Source organism: Sus scrofa, chromosome 12 (genome assembly GCF_054392235.1).
Source record: "Sus scrofa isolate SSC_HxYL_T2T_F1_AM1 chromosome 12, Sscrofa_HxYL_maternal_Yorkshire_Landrace_v2.0, whole genome shotgun sequence".
Lineage (NCBI taxonomy): Eukaryota > Metazoa > Chordata > Mammalia > Artiodactyla > Suidae > Sus > Sus scrofa.
The window spans coordinates 49,910,321-49,931,791 of record NC_139394.1 but is presented as its reverse complement, the minus strand read 5'-3'; the positions used below and the strand labels follow the sequence as shown (position 1 = coordinate 49,931,791).

Genomic DNA, 21,471 nt, shown 5'->3' with positions numbered 1-21,471 from the left:
GACTGATCCAGGAAAAAGGGATAAATGATGCAAATCACCACTATTTAAAGGGAGGATATCACTATAGACCCTATAGACACTAAAAGAATAATAAGAGAATATTATAAATAATTTTTACTGGTTAATTTGATAACTTAAATGAAACAGGCAAAATGCTTAAAAACCACAAACTATCAATGTTAACTCAAGAATAAACAGATAACCTCAACAGCTGTTCCTATTAAATAAACTGACCTTACAGTTAAAAGCTTTGCAACAAAGAACATTCCAGGCTCAGACAGTTTCATGGGCAAATTCTACCAAATACAGGAAATAACACCATTCTACCTAAGTTCTTCCAGCATTTAAGGACACAGAAACTTTCCAGCTTAAGAAACAAACAATACCATAATACCATGATACCAAAATCAGAAATGGAACAAGAAAACCACAGACCAATATCCCATATGGATATAAATGCAAAAATTCTGAAAAAAAAATAAGCACATAGAACACTGCAGTTTATGAAAATAATATACCATGACCAAGTGGAGTTCATCCCAAGAGTGAAAATCAATGTAATTCACTATATTAGACTAAAAAAGCATAAACATATGATCTTAGTGTATGCAAAAAACAAATTTTTTTAAATTTTGACAAGGTTCAACATTCATGACAAAAACTTTCAGTAAACTGAAAAGAGAAGGAATTTCCTTCACCTGATAGAGTATCTGCAAAAACCCTACAATTAGAATAATACATAATGATGAAAAACTAAATACCTTCCTAAAAGATGGAGAAAAAAGGGCAAGAATATCAACTCTCAACAGATCTATTCTAGACTGTATTGAAAGATCTAGACACTGTAATAAGGTCAAAAAAATGAAAAGAAATAAAAGGCATTAAGATTGGAAAAGAAGAAATAATACTGTCTTTATTCATAAACATGACTGTTACACAGAAAAAATCTCAAATAATCTACAAAACAGCTTCTAAAATAAGTGAATTTACCAAAGTTGTAAAATACAAAGTCAATACGCAAAAATCAATTGTTTTTACATACTAGCAGTGAAATTAAAATTTGGAGGGGAAAAGTAACATTTACAGTAACATAAAAAAATCATTAAAGGGGTTTCCATTGTGGCTCAATGGGTTAAGAATCCGAATGCAGCAGTTCAGTTGCTGCAGAGGTGTGGGTTTCAATCCCTGGCCAGCAGAGTGAGTTAAAAGGATACACTTTGCCACAGCTGTGGCATACGTCAGAAGCTATGGCCGGGTTTCAATCCCTTGCCCTGGCACTTCCACATGCCATGGATGTGGCCCTAAAATAAAACGTTTTTAAAAATCATTAAATACTTAGAGATAAATCTAACAAATATTTGCAAGATTTGTATCAAAATGTTGACAAAAATCAAAATTGACCCAAATAAATGAAGAGATATACCCTATTTGTAGACTGGGAGATTTATTACTATTAAGATGTCAACGCTCCAAGTAAAAAAAGATTCAAAACAATTTCAAAAGGCCTTTCTTGTAGAAACTGATTCTAAAACTTATGTTAAAAAGCAGAACACCTAGGATAGCCAAAACAATTTTCAATAAAATAAAGTTGGACATCTCATTCTAACCAAAGACTTACAAAAAACTATCACTAGTCAAGATAGTGTGACTGGAGTTCCCATTGTGGCTCAAAAGGTTAAAAACCCAACACAGTATCCGTGAGGATATGGGTTTGATCCCTGGCCTGGCAGAGTGGGTTGAAGGATCCAATACTGCTGCAAGGTCACAGCTGCAGCTCTTCAACCCCTGGCCCAGAAACTTCCATTTGCCATGGGTGTAGCCAAAAAATAAAATAGGTAAGATAAAATGGAGGAAACTTTTAAAACTGCACCCAAAAAATTACATACCTAGGAATAAACCTGACCAAGGAGGTGAAAAGACTTACATGCTGACAACTATAAAACATTAATCAAGGAAATTAAAGAGGATTCAAAGAAATGGAAAGATAACTCCATGCTCCTGGGTTGAAAAAATTAATATCATAAAAATGGCCATACTACCCAAAGCAATCTACAGATGCAATTCAATTCCTATCAAATTACCCTTGGCATTTTCTACAGAACTTGAACAATCAATCCAAAAATGTATATGGAACCATAAAAGACACAGAATTGCCAAAGCAATCCTGAGGAACAAAAACCAAGCAGGTGGCATAACTCTCCCAGACTTCAGACAATATTACAAAGCTACAGTAATCAAAGCCACTGTGATACTAGTACCAAAACAGACATACAGAACAATGAAACAGAATAGAGAACCCAGAAATGAACTCAGACACCTACAGTTAATTAATCTTTGATAAAAGACTCAAGAATATAAAATGGGAAAAAGACAGTCTTTTTAGCAAATGGTGCTGGGAAAACTGGACAGCCACATCTAAATCAATGAAACTGGAACACACCCTCACATCATGCACAAAAATACTCAAAATGGCTTAAAGACTTAAACATAGGACAAGACACCATCAAACTCCTAGAAGAGAACACAGGCAAAACATTCTCAGACATCAACCTTAGAAATGTTTTCTTAGGTCGGTCTCCCAAGGCAAGAGAAATAAAAGCAAAAATAAACCAATGGGACCCAAAGTGACAAGCTTTCGCACAGCAAAGGAAACCATAGGAGTTCCTGTCGTGGCTCAGTGGTCAATGAATCCGACTAGGAACCATGAGTTTGTGGGTTTGATCCCTGGCCTTGCTCAGTGGGTTAAGGATCTGGCATGCCCTGAGCTGTGGTGTGGGTAGCAGACTCGGCTCAGATCCCGCATTGCTGTGGCTCTGGTGTAGGCCGGTGGCTACAGCTCTGCTTAGACCCCTAGCCTGGGAACCTCCATATGCCGCAGGAACGGCCCAAGAAAAGGCAAAAAGACAAAAACAAAAAACAAACAAACAAACAAAAAACACACACAACCTACGGAATGGAAGAAAATAGTTTCAAATGATGCAACTAACAAGGGCTTAATCTCTAAAATATACAAACAACTTATACAACTCAACAGCAAAAAAAAAAAAAAAAAAAAAAAAAAAAGTCCCAATTGAAAAATGGGCAAAAGACCTGAATAGACATTTCTCCAAAGAAGATATACAGATGGCCAACAGGCATATGAAAAAATGCTCAACATCACTAATCATTAGAGAAAGGTAAATCAAAACTACTATAAGGTACCTGTCAGACCTGTCACACCTGTCAGAATGGCCATTATTAACAAGTCAACAAATAACAAATGCTGGAAAGGGTGTGGAGAAAAAGAGTACCCTCCTACACTGTTAGGAGGGTATAATGTAAATTGGTATAACTATGGAAAACAGTACGTAGGTACTTCAGAAAATTAAATATACAACTACCACATGACCCAGAAACCCCACTGTTAGGCATACATCTGGACAAAACTTTCCTTGAAAAAGACACATGCACCTGTATGTTCATGGCAGCACTATTCACAATAGCCAAGACATGGAAACGACTTAAATGTCCATCAACAGATGAATGGATTAAGAAGATGTGGTATATATACACTATGGAATACTATTCAACCATAAAAAAGAACAAAATGCCATTTGCAACAACATGGATGGAACTAGAGACTCTCATTCTAAGTGAAGTCACAAAGAGAAAGACAAATACCGTATGATGTCACTTGTATGTGGAAACTTAACATATGGCACAAATGAACCTTTCCACAGAAAAGAAACTCATGGACTTGGAGAACAGACTGGTGGTTGCTGAGGGGGAAGAACTGAGATGGACTGGGAACTTAGGGTTAACAGATGCAAACTATTGCATTTGGAGTGGATAAGCAATGAGATTCTGCTGTACAGCACAAGGAACTGTATCTAGGCACTGTGATGGAACATGATGGAGGATAATGTGAGAAAAAGAATGTATTTATATGCATGACTTGGTCATTTTGTTGTACAGGAGAAAACTGATAGAACATTGTAAACCAACTATAATGGAAAAAAATAAAAATCATTTAAAAAAATAAAAATAGGAGTTCCCGCCATGGCGCAGCAGAAATGAATCCAACTAGGAACCATGAGGTTGTGGGTTCAATTTCTGGCCTCATTCAGTGGGTTAATGATCCAGCACTGCCATGAGCTGTGGTGTAGGTCACAAACTTGACTCAGGTTTGGCAGCTGGAAGCTATAGCTCTGAGTCAATCCCTAGGCTGGGAACCTCTATATGCCACAGGTGCGGCCCTAAAAAAGTCAAAAAGACAAAAAACAACAACAAAAAAAAACTAAAAAAAACAAAAAACAAAAAACAAAAACAAATTTAAAAAAATAAAATGAAGAAGATGGGCAGATAATCTGAATACTTAGCTAAAGAAGACAATAGATGGCAAATATGCACATGAAGAAACATCGAGGAGTTCCGGTCATGGATCAGTGGAAACGAATATGACTAGCATCCATGCGGACCCAAGTTCAAGCCCTGGTCTTGCTTAGTGGGTTGAGGATCTGGCACTGCTGTGAGCTGTGGTGTAGGTCACAGACATGGCTCGGATCCCATGTTACTGTGGCTGTGGCACAGGCTGGCAGCTACAGCTCCAATTCAACCCCTAGCCTGGGAACCTCCTTAAGCTGTGGCTACAGTCCTAAAAAGACAAAAAAAAAAAAAAAAAAAATCAAGGAAATGCCAACAAGAATCACATGAATTTCCTCCCCATTTTGGGTATGGGCTAGACTTAGTGACTCACTTCCAAAAGATAGAGTAGGGAAAGGGGAAAACAGTAACTTTACAGTGCTAAAACCTGGGAAATACTACATCAACCAAGCAAGGAAAGCTAACATCCTCAATGTCGTCAAATGATGACTATCTTGTACCTCCTGACACATGATATGAAAAGACAGGCACTATATCTCTTTGGTATTCTTCCCCAAAACCCATCATTTCAGGCTAATCATGAGAAAAACACCAGACAAATCTAGGTTGGGGTACATTATTCAGACTACCTAATCAATACTATTAAGGTCATGAAAAACAAGAAGGGCATAAAGAACTAAGAAACTGGCATATTCCAGAGGAGACTGTGACAGAAAGAGAACATTAATATAATACCGGGGAAATTTAAATAAAGTCTGTGAGACATGGGGAACAGAGTGTCGTTGCCAGGGAGGAGGAGGAAGGAGGGAGTGGGATGGACTGGGAGTCTGAGATTAATAGATGGAAAATAGTACATTTAGAATGGATAGACAGGAGTTCCCGTCGTGGCGCAGTGGTTGACGAATCCGACTAGGAACCATGAGGTTGCGGGTTCGGTCCCTGCCCTTGCTCAGTGGGTTAACGATCTGGCATTGCCGTGAGCTGTGGTGTAGGTTGCAGACGTGGCTCGGATCCTGCGTTGCTGTGGCTCTGGCGTAGGCCGGTGGCTACAGCTCCGATTCAACCCCTAGCCTGGGAACCTCCATATGCCTCGGGAGCGGCCCAAGAAATAGCAACAACAAAAGACAAAAAAAAAAAAAAAAAAAAAAAAGAATGGATAGACAATAAGGTCCTACTGCATACCACAGGGAACTATATCCAATCTCCAGGGAGAGACCATGATGGAAAATAATATTTAAAAAAAAAAAAAAAAAAAAAAAAGGAGTTCCTGCTGTGGCTCAGCAGTAACAAATAGTACCCATGAGAACTAGTACCCATGAGAACATGGGTTTGATCCCTGGCCCCGATGAGTAGGTTAATTATCTGGTGTTGCCATGAGCTGTGGTTTAGGTTGCAGAAGTGGCTTGAATCCTGTGTTGCTGTGGCTGTGATGTAGGCCAGCAGCTGCAGGTTCAAATCAACCCCTAGCCTGGGAACTTACATATGCTACACATGAGGCCCTAAAAAGCAAAAATAAATAAATATAAAAATGAAAATGAAAATAACCGACCAGTACTCATTAAACATGTCAAGGTTAAAAAAAAGTGTCAAGGTCATGAATGAAAAGGAAAGACTGAGGTACAACCACAGACTGAAGGAGTACAAAGGCATACAACAAACTGTAGTATGAAGACCTAGAACAGAAATGGGTTATTAGGAGTTCCCATCATTGCACAGTGGTTAACAATCCAACTAGGAACCATGAGGTGGGTTCAGTCCCTGGCCTTGCTCAGTGGGTTAAGGATCCGGCGTTGCCGTTGCCGTGAGCTGTGGTGTAGGTTGCAGACGCGGCTCAGATCTGGCGTTGCTGTGGCTCTGGCATAGGCCGGCGGCTACAGCTCTGATTTGACCCCTAGCCTGGGAACCTCCATATGTCTAGTGGGAACAGCACTAGAAAAGGCAAAAAAGACCAAAAAAAAAAAAAAAGAAAGAAAGAAATGGGTTATTACTGGAAAAAAAAGGAAAAATTCAAATCAAGGAGGAGGGCAAGTTCATGGTATTACACCAATGTTGACTTCCTTGACTTGGTAATTATTTTATAGTTATATAAGTAAGATTAAGGGAAGTTGGAGGAAGGGCATACCCGCACACTCTACTAGCTTGGTAACTTTCTTATAAGCCTAAAATTATTACAAAATTAAAAAATATACATATCAATTATATCTCAATAAAACTGAAAAAATACAAAAAAGAATTCCTCTTTAGTGAATTTGCCAAACTTATAAGCCTTGATAGCCATGTATTAAAATGGCATTCCAGCATTTGCTCTGATTTCTATAATTAACCCTACAGAAGAAATATTAAATTTTCACAATACTTATTCCTTCACAGTTAATGACTTTGTATGGTATGCCAGAATATTGGCAAGTTGAGATGTATTCTAATCTAAGCAATTATTGTTGACAGTTAAGTAAAAGGACAACTACCAAAAGAGTGGGATAAAATATCCTTGAAAGTATGTAAAAATTTAGGGGGAAAAATAATCATTTTTGACCATACATCAAAAGACAGAACTATCTCAGCAAACACTTAATACAGAGGTAAGATAATGCTCCATGATCCAATAGCCAAATATATACAGTAACTCATGAGACAAGAGGAACTACGAAAAAAATTGAGCACTTTTATTTCTATTGAACTTGAACCACTTGCTTTCATCTGACATAACCAGACAATATCAAAACCAACCAGTAAACCAAAATAAGCATAACTCATTCAATATTTACTAGGCCTTTACCAAGTCCCAGGCACCATCCTAGATGCCTGGGATCTATAAGTGATTAAGTGGGAAGACAAATGCAGGAATAATTGAAATTTCATTTAACCAGTATTTATCTACAAACAGAAGATGAATAATTAAATGAGGCTAAGGAGTTCCCGTCGTGGCTCAGTGGTTAACGAATCCAACTAGGAACCATGAGGTTACAGGTTCGATCCCTGGCCTCGCTCAGTTGGGTTAAGGATCCAGCATTGCCGTGAGCTATGGTGTAGGTCACAGACGCAGCTCAGATCCCGAGTTGCTGTGGCTGTGATGTAGGCTGGCAGCAACAGCTCCAATTAGACCCCTAGCCTGGGAACCTCCACGTGCCATGGGTGTGGATCTAAAAAGACAAAAAAATAAATAAATAAAAACACATGAGGCTAAAAGATGACAAATATATACCTTCAGCTTCCATTAATGGAAGAAGCTACTCATTATGTTCTATGACTTATTATAATCATTTCTAATATATTACCACCCCTTTTTGATGATCTAATTATTTTCTCAAAGACTTCTTACAGAATGACTGGCTTTTTTCCCCTTAGATCTAATGGGCGCTGTGAATCTTACATGTGACTCTTTCCTTACTTTGAAGGAAAAAAAAAAAAAAAAAAAAGAACAAAGTCTCAATCCACTTCTTTATGTTAAGAGGATAGTTCTTGGAGTTCCCATCGTGGTGCAGCAGAAACGAATCTGACTAGGAACCATGAGGTTGTGGGTTCGATCCCTGGCCTTGCTCAGTGGCTTAGGGATCCGGCGTTGCCATGAGCTGTAGTGTAGGTCACAGACACGGCTCGGATCTGGCGTTGCTGTGCTCTGGCGTAAGCTGGCAGCAACATCTTCCATGAGACCCCCTAGGCTGGGAACCTCCATATGCTGTGAATGCAGCCCTAAAAGGACAAAAGACAAAAAAAAGGGGGGGGGGGGATAGTTCTCATGTGAAATGTCCTATCAGAAAACAAACAAAAAACACCACAAAAGAAGGAAATTTTTGGAGGTGATAGAACTTTGACCATGGTAATATCACAGATGCATGCTTATGTCCAAATTCCTCAAAATGTATACACTAAAATGTGAACAATTATTTGTATATCAACTATACCTCAATAAAGCTTTAAAAATAGTGAATATCATGAATAGTTTCACAGTATTTTACTATACCAGTCAATATTAACCTACCTTTATTTTTATGTTTTTATTTCTTGTCCATTTAATGTATTATATGCTTTTATGTTAGTCACTTGAAATCAAGTAATTTAATATGTATAACTTCAAATTTTGCACTTTTTTAATGCAGGAAATCAAATAGGCATCAGAGTTCCTGGAGGCCTAGCAGTTACAGATTCGGTGTTGTCACTGCTATGATCCCTGGCCCAGGAACTTCTGCATGCTGTGAATGCAGCAAAAAAAAAAAAAAAAAAAAAAATCAAGTGGGCATTTTTCAATGCCAAGTCAGAGGACAACATAATATTCAAATATCTGAAGTGAGAAGAGCCTCAAAAGTTACTTCATTTTTATTAAAATTTATTTTTTTATTTATTTTTTTCTTTGTTTTTTTGCTTTTTCTAGGGCCGCTCCCTCGGCATATGGAGGTTCCCAGGCTAGGGGTTGAATCAGAGCTGTGGCCACTGGCCTACACCAGAGCCACAGCAATGTGGGATCCGAGCCGCATCTGCAACCTACACCACAGCTCACGGCAACACCAGATCATTAACCCACTGAGCAAGGGCAGGGACCGAACCCGCAACCTCATGGTTCCTAGTCGGATTTGTTAACCACAGCGCCACGACGGGAACTCCTGTATTAAAATTTATAATTGTACATAGTGTTAGAAGGGGTATTTAACTCTCGAAGTTTAAACTGGTCTCACCATATCTCCTCGTAATTACCTTGAGTACTTTGTACAAAATAGGTACTTAATTATATAATATCACCAAATATTTTACATCCTCAAAGATTTTTCCTGGTAACTGAAATATTCCTCTTTAAGAATCAAAATGGTTTTGTTTTGTTTTTACTTTCGTATTTGGCCGCACCTGCAGCAAATGGAAGTTCCCTGGCTAGGGACTGAACCCACACCACAGCAGTGACCCAGACAACAGCAGTGACAATGCCAGATACTCAACCTCGGCTACCAGAGAACTCTGCAAAGTTTATTTTACATTTGTCTAAAGAAGATATGCAAAAGGCCAATAAGCAAATGAAAAGATGTTCAACTTCATTAGTCACCAGGGAAATGCAAATCAAAACCAAAAGAGGGAGTTCCCATTGTGGCTCAGTAGGTTAAGAACCCAACTATTACCCATGAGGATGGGAGTTTAATCCCTGGCCTCGTTCTGTGGGTTAAAGGATCCAGCATTGCTGCAAGCTGTGGCATAGGTCACAGATGTGGCTTGGATCTGGAGTGGCTCTGATGTAGGCCTGCGGCTACAGCTCTAATTAGGCCCCTGGCCTAGGAGCATCCTTATGTTGCAGGTGCGGCTGTAAAAAGAAAAAAAAAAAAAAAGAGGTATCACTTCATACCCACAAGGATGACTTATCATTAAAAAAAAAAAAAATTTCTTTAATGGAAAATAACAAAAATTGGAATGGATGTGGAGAAACTGGAACCTTGGCATTCGGCCACTATGGAAAATAGTTGGCAGTTCCTCAAAGTTAAACACAGAATTACCATATGACCCACCAATTTCACTCCTGGGTATATATTCAGGAGAACTGAAAACAGATACTCAAAGAAGTACATGTCTTCCTTTTTATAGAGAAAAGCACACAACATAAATATTTTCCTATTGACTCAGGAACATCATTGTAAATAACAAGGAGTGTGTGAGTAGGTCACCCCTCTTATGTCTTAAATATCATTGTCTCATCTGTGAAATGTCATATTTTGGCTAGATCACAGGATATTTAACAGTTTCGGAGCCACAGGTACCTCTGAAAATCCAATTAAGCTACAGATTATCACCCCAGGAAAAAAAATATATATGTACACGTGCACATACACACATGGCAAATTACATCCAATCTCAGGAAGTTCACAGACCTACTGTAACTCACACAAACAATTCCCAAGGATTCAGCATTAAGCAGGGGGTAAGGATACCTAATTAGATTATCTCTATGATCCTTTAAATTCTAAATTTCACATGCTACTGCAGTCTAATACACTGGAATAGCTTCAAGATCTATACAGGTTCATGAAGATGTGCTTTTTATGTTGTGTGGTTTTATAAATAGTTGTCCGAGTTCACAGTCAAGCACTCTACTAGGACTGCTAGTTGCTATCAAACACTGAAGAGAACTTAAACTTTAAAAATTCAATTAGATTCTATTCAACATTAGACCCTATGCTAGGTAACATAAGGGAGGAATAGAAAATAACCACAGACTCACTAAAGTTAAGACAATTAAGTAATTACAAAAAAGGAAAGCAGTTCACTGGCAGCTAAGCAGTTAAGGACCTGGCATTGTCACTGCATGGCACAAGTCACTGCTGTAGCGTGGGTTCAATCCCTGGCCTGGGAACTTCTGCATGCCGCCAAGTGCAGCCAAAAAAAGGGAAAATATTTCACTAAGTATCTCATTAAGTACTAAACTAGGATACTGATAATGAGCCAAAAAGATGGTAAAGAAGAACAAGGACAGTATATTTGGAACAACTGGGGACAACTGCACAGAAAGAGATCACAGACAATACTTAAATTAAATAATTATTTGTACCAACGACAAAATAAAAAGACAACTACAGAACAAGAAAAAATATTTGCAGATCTTATATCTGCTAAGGGGTTAATAACCAAGATATACTTTTAAAAACTCATATAACTCAAGAGCAAAAAAAACCATACAATCCAATTTTACAATGGGCAGCGTATATAATATAAATAGCTATTTTTCCAAAGAAGACATACAGATGGCCAACAGGTACATAAAAAGCTGTTCAATATCACTGAACAGTATCAGGGAAATGTAAATCAAAACCACAATAACACCTCACATTTGTTAGGATGACTATTATCAAAAAGAAAAGAAATAAGTCTTAGCAAAGATCTAGAGAAAAGGGAACCCTTGTACACTGTTAAATTAAGAATGTAAATTGAGAAGTTCCCATCGTGGCACAGCAGAAACGAGTCTGACTAGGAACTATGAGGCTGAAGGTTCGATCCCTGGCCTTGCTCAGTGCGTTAAGGATCCAGCGTTGCCATGAGCTGTGGTGTAGGTCGCAGATGCAGCTTGGATCTGGCATGGCTGTGGCTGTGGTGTAGGCTGGCAGCAACAGCTCCGATTAGACCCGTAGCCTGGGAACCTCTACATGCCAGGGGTGAGGCCCTCAAAAGACCAAAAAAAAAAAAAAAAAAAAAAAAAGAATGTAAATTGAGGCAGCCACTATGGAAAACAGTACAGAGGTTCCTCAAAAAATTAAAAATAGAACTACCACATGATCACGCAATTTCACTTCTGGTTATTCATCTGAAGAAAATGAAAACACTAACATACATGCATCCCCATGTTCGTTGCAACTATTTACAATAACCAAGATATGAAAACAACCTAAGTGTCCATCAATGAATGGATGGATCAAGAAGATGTGAGATATATACATAAATACACACACACACACACACACACAAATATACAGAATAGCGTATCATTTGGCCATAAAAAGAGAAGAAAATCCTGTCATTTGCAACAACAAGGATGGACCCTAAGTGAAATGAGTCAGACAGAGAAAGACAAATATTGTGTGATCTACCCTATATGTGGAACTGGGGGTGGTGGGGAGACAAAAAGCAAAAAAAAAAAGCTTGGAGTTTCCGTTGTGGCTCAGTGGAAACAAATCTGACTAGCATCTATGAGGACACATGTTCCATCCCTGGCCTTGCTCTGGTGGGTTAAGGATCCAGCATTGCCATGAGCTGTGGTGTAGGTCCCAGATGAGGCTTGGATCCTGAGTTGCTCTGACTGTGGAGTAGGCCAGCAGCTATAGCTCTGATTCAACCCCTAGCCTGGGAACCTTCATGTGCCAAGGGTGTTGCCCTAAAATAGACAAAAAAAAAAAAAAAAAAAGCTTGAGCTACAGAGAACAGATCGGTGGCTGCCAGAGGGAGGGGTTGGAAATGGGCAAAATGAGTGAAGTGGGTCAAAAGGTACAACTTCCAGTTATCACTGTCACAGGGACATGATGTATAGCAGGCTGGCTGTAGTGGCGCAGTGGTTAACGAATCCGACTAGGAACCATGAGGTTGCAGGTTCCACCCCTGGCCTTGCTCAGCGGGTTAAGGATCCGGCGTTGCCATGAGCTGTGGTGTAGGTTGCAGACGCGGCTCGGATCCCACATTACTGTGGCTCTGGTGTAGGCTGGATACTACAGCTCCTATTCGACCCCTAGCCTGGGAACCTCCATATGCTGTGGGAAGCGGTCCTAGAAAAGGCAAAAAGACAAAAATAATAATAATATAATAATAATAATAATGTATTGCATAACTGAAAGTTGCTGAGTAGAATTGAAAGTTAACATCACAAGAAAAACAACCTGTAACTATGGATGGTGACAAATGTTAACTAGACTTATTTCAATAATCATTTCACAAAATACAGTTATCAAATCATGTTGTGCACCTGAAACAAGTATGTCGATTATATTTCAATTTTTAAAAATGTACTTGTAAAAATACTCTATGGTAAAGAAGTCCCAACAGATGTGGGGAGAGGGGTTATTGAAGGGAAAGGGATAAGAGGGAAGCTTCTAGAATGTTAGAAACTTCTATAGCTTGGTCTTAATAGGCTCAGATGCATTTGTAAAATTTGTGTACTTTACTGTTTGTTTATCTTAACACAATTGAAAAAAGGAAACACCAAATAGTTGCCAAATAATACAGTAGCTTTGTGGGTTTGAACAGGTAATAGTAGAGTAGTATGTTAGGAGATAAATCTTACAGTAACATGTAAGAGGACTGAAATGGGAGAGGAAAACATAGCTTTTTTAAGTAATTTAGATTTAAGATAGCCATACTAGCTAACACTTACAGAACACAATATTCCAGGTACTGTTCTAAGAGCTTCACATATAATAAGGCATTTAATCTTAACAACGCTATGTAACAGGTATTATTATTATTATTATATTATTATTATTATTATCCCCACTTTACAGATGATGAAGCCAAGGCCCAGATTAAGTAATAATGGGCTCTATCTAGATCAATTAGCAATGAGATTATCTATGAAAATAAACTTTCAACACTCACAGTACATACGTACCCATGAATATATATAAAAGTCAAAACAAACTAAAAGTGGTAATCTCAACCTATCGACAAAAACAGGGACTAAAATGGTGTTTTACAGGAATGGAGTGTATTCAGCAATAACATCACTTTTCCCCATCCTGTAACTTCAATGTCAGTACCATAACCAGTCACCAATTTCAGTCATCATTCCTACCTGACTAAAAACTCACTCAGCATGGACACCACTTGCAAAATCACTCTTACATCCTCTACTCCTAAAATATACTAAGGAATACGAGAAGTGAACTGCTGATACATGAGACAACAGAGATAAATATCACAGACAGTATGCCCAGAGAAAGAAGCAAACACAAAAACACACTGTGTGATACCATTTCTATGAAACTCTAGAAAAGACAAACCTAATGCATAGTAACAAATCACTTCAGCAGCTGCCTAGGAGTAAGAGTGGGATAAGAGTATCTTAGGGAATTTTCAGATGAAATAAAAATGTTCTGTATCTTCACTAGAGTGTTGGATACAGCCATTGATTTGTACATTAAAAAAAACGTGGTTTTTGTTTGTTTGTTTGTTTTAGGGCCATATCTGGGCATATGGAGGTTCCCAGGCTAGGGGTCTAATTGGCCTATATCACAGCAACGCAAGATCCGAACAACATCTGCCACCTACAACACAGCACGGCAATGCCGGATCCACAATCCACTGAGCAAGGCCAGAGATCGAGCCTACATCTTCACAGATACTAGGTGAATTCGTTTCCACTGCACCACAACAGGAACTCCAAAAACGTGTGAATTTTATTGCAAGTAAATCATACCCTGGGAGTTCCCATGGTGGCTCAGTGCTTAACGAATCCGACTAGGAACTATGAGGTTGCGGGTTCGATCCCTGGCCTTGCTCAGTGGGTTAAGGATCTGGCATTGCCGTTGCCGTAAGCTGTGGTGTAGGTTGCAGACGCAGCTCAGATCTGGCGTTGCTGTGGCTCTGGCATAGGCCGACGGCTACAGCTCTGATTCAACTCCTTAAAAAAAAAAAAAAAAAAATCATACCCTGAAAAGCTGACTTTAAAAAAACTGGGAGTTCTGGGAGTACCTGTTATGGTGCAGCAGAAACGAATCCAAGTAGTATCCACAGGGATGTGGGTTCTATCCCTGGCCTCACTCAGTGGGTCAGGGATCTCACGTTGCGGTGGCTGTGGTGTAGGTCACAGACTCAACTCTTAGAAATTTTTTACATTTTTTTTGTACACATTAAATTACTATGAGCTTTTTTTTTTTTTTTTTTGTCTTTTTTTTTTCTTAGGGCTGCACTCACAGTATACGGAAGAACCCAGGTTAGGGGCTGAATCAGAGCTGAATTTGAACCCAAATCCTCATGGATACTAGTCAGATTCGTTAATCACTGAGCCATAACGAGAACTCCAAGAACCAGTGAGTTACTAGCAACGGTCTCCTTAGCATTGCCATGAAGATGACAGAACCATTGATGGAGCCTCCATCAGAGACTCTACATAGTGAGAACAAACAGAATCCCCCAGTAAGCCACACTACACACATACATCTATCAAGCAAAAGATGTTCGTTCCGTTAAGACACTGAAATTTTTGAAATGTATGTTACCAACCAAAAGCCAAAATCATTATCTTTTCCTTGTTCTCTTAAAATATAGTCATACTCAATATATCCTGTCCCCCACATCTAGTAAACCCTCAATTACATCAATTTTTCTGCCTTAATCTCTCTCAAATCCATCATTGTTAGCTCTACTCCTTAGACTTCTGTAGTAACCTCCTACCCAATCGAAGTATAATTTTTGCCCACCTATTCTCTGCAATAACTCCAGAGTAGTCTTTTTATTTTATTTATTTATTTATTTATTTTTTGTCTTTTGTCTTTTTTTGTTGTTGTTGTTGCTATTTCTTGGGTCGCTCCCGCGGCATATGGAGGTTCCCAGGCTAGGGGTTGAATCGGAGCTGTAGCCACTGGCCTACGCCAGAGCCACAGCAACGCGGGATCCGAGCCGCGTCTGCAACCTACACCACAGCTCACGGCAACGCTGGATCGTTAACCCACTGAGCAAGGGCAGGGACCGAACCCGCAACCTCATGGTTCCTAGTCGGATTCGTTAACCACTGCGCCACGACGGGAACAGAGTAGTCTTTTTAAAACACAAATCTGATCATACCACATGCCTGCTTTTACACGATTTTCACATCAATTAAGAGCACAGCAAAAATGGCCCTTCAGGAAATAACTGTAAGGAGTTCCCATAGTGGCACAGCGGAAATGAATCTGACTAGGAACCATGAGGTTGCAGGTTCGATCCTTGGCCTCACTCATCGGGTCAAGGATCCGGCATTGCTGTGAGCTGTGCTGTAGGTCGCAGACCCGGCTTGGATCTGGCATTACTGTGGCGGTAGGCTGGCAGCTACAACTCCGATTAAACCCCCAGCCTGGGAACCTCCATATGCCACAGTTGCGGCCCTAAAAAGACAAAAAGGTGAAGAAAGAAAGAAAGGAAGGAAGGAAGGAAGGAAGGAAGGAAGAAAAACAGCTGTAAGATGGAGTTCCTACTGTGGCTCTGCGGGTTAGGAACCCGACATAGTGTCCGAGAGGATGCAGGTTCAATCGCTGGTCTCACTTAGTGGGTTAAGGATCCAGCATTGCCACAAGCTGCAACATAGGTTACAGATGTGGCTCAAATCCAGCACTGCTGTGGCTGCAGCTCTGACTCAACCCACAGCCCTGGGAACTTCCATATGCCACAGGTACAGCCTTAAAAAGAAAAATATTAATAACTGTAAAGGATGCTAGAAATGTCCCATATGTCATTCTACATAGTGGTTACGTGAGTATATACATCCGCCAAAACTGAACAAGCATACACTTAATATTTATGCACTTTGCTGCATTAATTACGCTTCAATTAAAAGATATGGTCCCAAAGTAATTTTTCAGCTTCAATTTAAAAATGTCTAGGAGTTCCCCTCATGGCTCAGGTGTTAATGAATCCGACTGGGAACAATGAGATTGCAGGTTCGATCCCTGGCCTTGCTTATTGGGTTAAGGATCTGGCGTTGCCCCGTAAGCTGTGGTGTAGGTCACAGACTCGGCTCGGATCCTGCATTGTTGTGGCTCTGGCGTAGGCCAGTGGCTACAGCTCCGATTCATTCAACCCCTAGCCTTGGGAACCCTCATATGCTGCGGGAGCAGCCCAAGAAATGGCAAAAAAACAAAAAAATTGTTAAAAAATTTAAAAAATAAATAAAAATGTCTTTTCCAAACCACCTAAATAACCTATAGCCACAAACCATTAGTAATCACCTTCTTAGATATTGGTCCTTCATGCTCTCAGGTATACATAATACCCTTTCCACTTCTACTTTTCTTCAAGATCCATATAAAATTTCACTCCCTTAGGAGTCATTCGACCTAAACATCCCTTAACTTTACTTCACTTGTATGGTAACAGCTCTTTGTACTTTAGCATTCATTACAACAGTGAGTCTCAATAGGAGATGATTTTATTCCCCAAGGGACATCTGGCAATTGTCACAACTGGGGAGAGGGAATGCTTTTGGCATCTAATAGGTAAAGGCCAAGGATGCTGCAAAATATCCTATAGTACACAGCACAGATCCCCATAACAATGAACTACCCTACCTAAAATATCAATACTGCCATGACTGAAAACCCCTACACTACATACTGTACCATATATTTGAGTATCCCTGCTAAAGTGAAAAGTGGGAAGGATTAAATATTATTCATTTCTGTATCCCAGCACAATACCTAGCAAATAGCAGTCAAAAATGTATAATGTTTGCTGTCATCACATCCATCAATTACTTTTTTTTTTTTTTAATGGCCACACCTGCAGCATATGGAAGTTCCCAAACTAGGGGTCAAATCAGAGCTGCAGCTGCAGGCCTATGCCAGTCATAGCAACACAAGATCTGAGCTGCAGCCTGCAACAACACCAGATCCTTAAGCCACTAAGCAAGGCCACGGACTGAACATGCATCTTCACAGAGACTATGATGGGTTCTTAACCCACTGAGCCACAGTGAGAACTCTCATCAACTACTATTTTGATTTAGTGTTTTCAAAGTACATACCAAAAGATAAATTATAACTTATATATGTCGAAAAGTGTTAAATTGAAATTGTTTTCTAGATTAAGTGTAAACCAAATAGCTTAATGACTATGCTTCTAAAGGATTAAAAAAAGAACACTATTTCAAAAAAAGTTTTAATCTCCTATCACAATACCACCTGAATAAGATAAAGGAAAATAACAGACACTAAAATTTGGAATACTATTTCATGTAAATTAATCCAATATAATTTATGTTAAAAAAAAAAAGAATGGTGGTGTATCTTAATATATTAACTGTCAAAAACAATTAGACAATTTTCATGCAATTTAATAAGCATTTCATATCTCAACAATAGAACCATTTTATTGTTAATGACTGGATTTACCGTCTCAAAAATAACCATAAAACATTTACTGTATTTAGTTCACCATTCCTCCCTTAATAATATTCCATGCCATCTCCTAGACAGTTGAAAGAAAATGTGTATTTACAAGGCTCTTAAGTTAACCAGATGCCTTGTTAAATTTAGCTGTTTAGAGCAGACAGATTATAAAGCATTAGGAGACTAATTCTCCAGCTTAAAGGGTAAATTTTTGAGAGAATGATACATTATTAAAATATCTACAGAGTTCCCTGGTGGCTCAGCAGGTTAAGGACCCAGCATCATCACTGCTATGGCAAAGATTCAATCCCTGGCCAGGGAACTTTCGCATGTCATGGGTGCAGCTAAATAAATAAAACTATCTAGTGGCACAATGAGACGGGCAGCATCTCTGGAAAGCTGGGACGCAGGTTCAATTCCCAGCCCAGAACAGTGGGTTAACCGCATAGGCCACAACTGCAGCTTGGATCTGATCCCTGGTCTGGAACTCCATATGCTGCAAGGTGGCCAAAAAAGAAATAAAACACTACACTCCAAATCTGACAAATAAAAATCCTTTATTTGATTCCTATTTAAAGTTCTCAAAACATCAAACTTTTAACATAGGTCCATCCATTCTCAGTGACTGAAAAAAAACTTCAAAGAAATCACATTTGGTCCCCCTTAATGGCTCAAAATTCAATTCACTTCTGATACCAAAACTACTAAATGCAAAAACAAGACAAAAAAGAAATTTAAAAAACCTACCACCCTTATTTGTTTATCAAAGAATAAAGAGGAGTTCCCATTGTAGCTCAGTAGGTTAAGGACTCACACTGCCTCTATGAGGACACTGGTTTGATCCCTGGCCTTGCTCAGTAGGGTTATGGATCTGGCATTGTTGCAAGCTGCAGTAAAGGTAGCAAACAGAGCTCGGATCCAGTGTTGCTATAGCCGTGGCCCAGGTCCCAGCTGCAGCTCCAATTCTATCCCTGGCCCAGGAAATTCCATGCACCACAGGCAGGGCCATAAAAGAAAAGGGGGAAAAAATCTACTTCATGTGTATTCAACTAGAGAAAAAAAATTTGGGAGTTCCTGTTGTGGCTCAGTGCTTAACGAATACAAATAGGAACCATGAGGTTGCAGGTTCAATCCCTGGCTTTGCTCATTGGGTTAAGAATCCGGCATTGCCATGAGCTGTGGTGTAGGCTGCAGATGCGGCTCGGATCTCTCATTACTGTGGCTGTGGCGTAGGCCGGCAGCTATAGCTCCGAATAGACCCCTAGCCTGGGAACCGCCATTAGCCTCGGGTGCAGCCTTAGAAAAGACAAAGAAATCAAAAAAATAAATAACTTGGTAACAATCTGTTATTTAGGATTTAGTACATCTTTCACTACAGGAATAAACTCTTTGTAAAATTTATTCTTCTAACTTATGAAAGTATCTAATACAAATTAAAAAAAATTCATGTAACAATATTTTCATCTTTCTCTAAAACCACATTATTATCTTTTTTTTCTTGTTAAGGCTACATCTGCAGCACATGGAAGTCCCCGGGCTAGGGGTCGAATCAGAGCTGCAGCTGGATCTTAAGCCACAGCCACAGCAACACGAGATCCAACCCCATCCACAACCTTTGTCACAGTTTGAGGCAATGCCAGATCCCTAACCCACTGAATGAGGCCAGGGATAAGAACCTGGGTTAACGATCCTGCATTGCCACAAGGTACAGCATAGGTGGCAGACTGTGGCTTGGATCTGACATTGCTGTGGCTGTGGTGTAGGCCGGTAGCTGCAGCTCTGATTCAACTGCCGGCCCAGGAACTTCCATATGCCACAGGTAAGGCCATAAAAAGACCAAATAAATAAATAAATAAATACAAACAAATTCTATACTTTCTATTGCCAGCATTCAAGTTTCTCTCTCCTTTTTTTTTTTTGTCTTTTTGCCTTTTCTAGGGCCACTCCCACAGCATATGGAGGTACCCAGGCTAGGGGTCTAGTTGGAGCTGCAGCCACTGTCCTACACCACAGCCACAGCAATGCCAGATCTGAGCCACGTCTGCGACCAACACCACAGCTCACGGCAACGCCGGACCCTTAACCCACTGAGCGAGGCCAAGGATCAAACCAGCAACCTCATGGTTCCTAGTCGGAACCTAGTCATTAACCACTACGCCACAACGGGAACTCCCAAGTTTCTTTACTATAGAATGTTACTTTCCTAAACAGAAATTTTTCACAGCTTTTCCCTCTTAAAATCTATTACTCTTGATTTAAGTTTTAAGGCATTATTTCATAGAATTTAACTTTCATACATAATACACAAAAATATTTTGTCAGTATCTACACTAAAGATAAAAGAATCATTTCTTTACTCCATTTTCAAATTATTTGTGCTTTTTGAGGTTACAGAAAAATTACCATCACTAACAAGCATATATGTGAAGGTAAATTATTTATTTATTTTTTGTCTTTTTGCCATTTCTTGGGCTGCTCCTGCAGCATATGGAGGTTCCCAGGCTAGGGGTAGCCACCGGCCTACGCGAGAGCCGCAGCAACTCAGGATCCAAGTCGCGTCTGCAACCTACACCACATCTCACAGCAACAACTGATCCTTAACCCACTGAGCAAGGCCAGGGGTTGAACCCGCAATCTCATGGTTCCTAGTCAGATTCGTTAACCACTGAGCCACGAAAGGGACTCCTCGAGGTAAAGAATTTAAAAGTGAGCACATTATGCTGCATCCCCAGGTCTCAGAACCCTTAAACTTTTAAGAAACAAAACCAAATGAAATACTGTACTCCTATAATGTGATGGTTCCTATAAAACATCACAATCGTCATCTACCACCATTTACATAGCATGAGATTACTTAACATGCTCTCTATTAAAAACTATAACACATAGGGAGTTCCCATCATGGCTCAGTGGTTAACGAATCCGACTAGGAACCATGAGGTTGTGGGTTACGGATCTGGCATCTGCCGTAAGCTGTGATGTAGTCGAAGACACGGCTCGGATCCTGTGTTGCTGCGGCTCTGGCATAGGCTGGCAGCTATAGCTCTGATTGGACCCCTAGCCTGGGAACCTCTGTATGCCGTGGGTGCAGCCCTAAAAAAAAAAAAAAAAAAAAAACCCAAACCATAACATATTCAGAGTTTCTGTGCAACAATGAAGAATAAAGTTTCCTTAGCAAGCACAATTATAGGGTTGCTGGGTTTTTTGGGTTTTTTTGCTTTTTTTTTTTTAGGACCGCACTCAAGGCATATGGAGGTTTCCAGGCTAGGGGTCAAACTGGAGCTACAGGTGCCAGCCTACGCCATAGCCACAGCAATGCGGGATCTGAGCCGTGTCTTCGACCTACACCACAGCTCATGGTAACAATGGATCCTTAACCCACTGAAAGAGGCCAAGGATCGAACCCACAACCTCAAAGTTCCTAGTCAGATTCTTTTCTGCTGCGCCACAATGGGAACTCCCCACAATTACAGGTTAATAAGCAATTTTAGTCTATACAGTCAAGGATATGGATGCTTTTGGGGAAGAGATAAAGCTTTTCCAATGCTGAGTGACACTAAATTCCAAAGTGTTAAAA

At 39.7% G+C, this 21,471-nt stretch overlaps 1 protein-coding gene and 1 long non-coding RNA gene across 2 annotated transcripts in view; one reads left to right on the top strand and one right to left on the bottom strand.

The window, feature by feature from the left end:
- Nucleotides 1–21,471, bottom strand: part of TAOK1 (TAO kinase 1) — a 150,846-nt gene that overhangs the window by 121,488 nt on the left and 7,887 nt on the right. The gene's annotated exons all lie outside the window — the stretch shown is intronic.
- On the top strand, nucleotides 14,679–19,119 carry LOC146398285 (uncharacterized). Its single transcript, XR_014821698.1, has 2 exons — nucleotides 14,679–15,358; nucleotides 15,889–19,119. It is a non-coding gene; the product is annotated as an uncharacterized LOC146398285 (long non-coding RNA).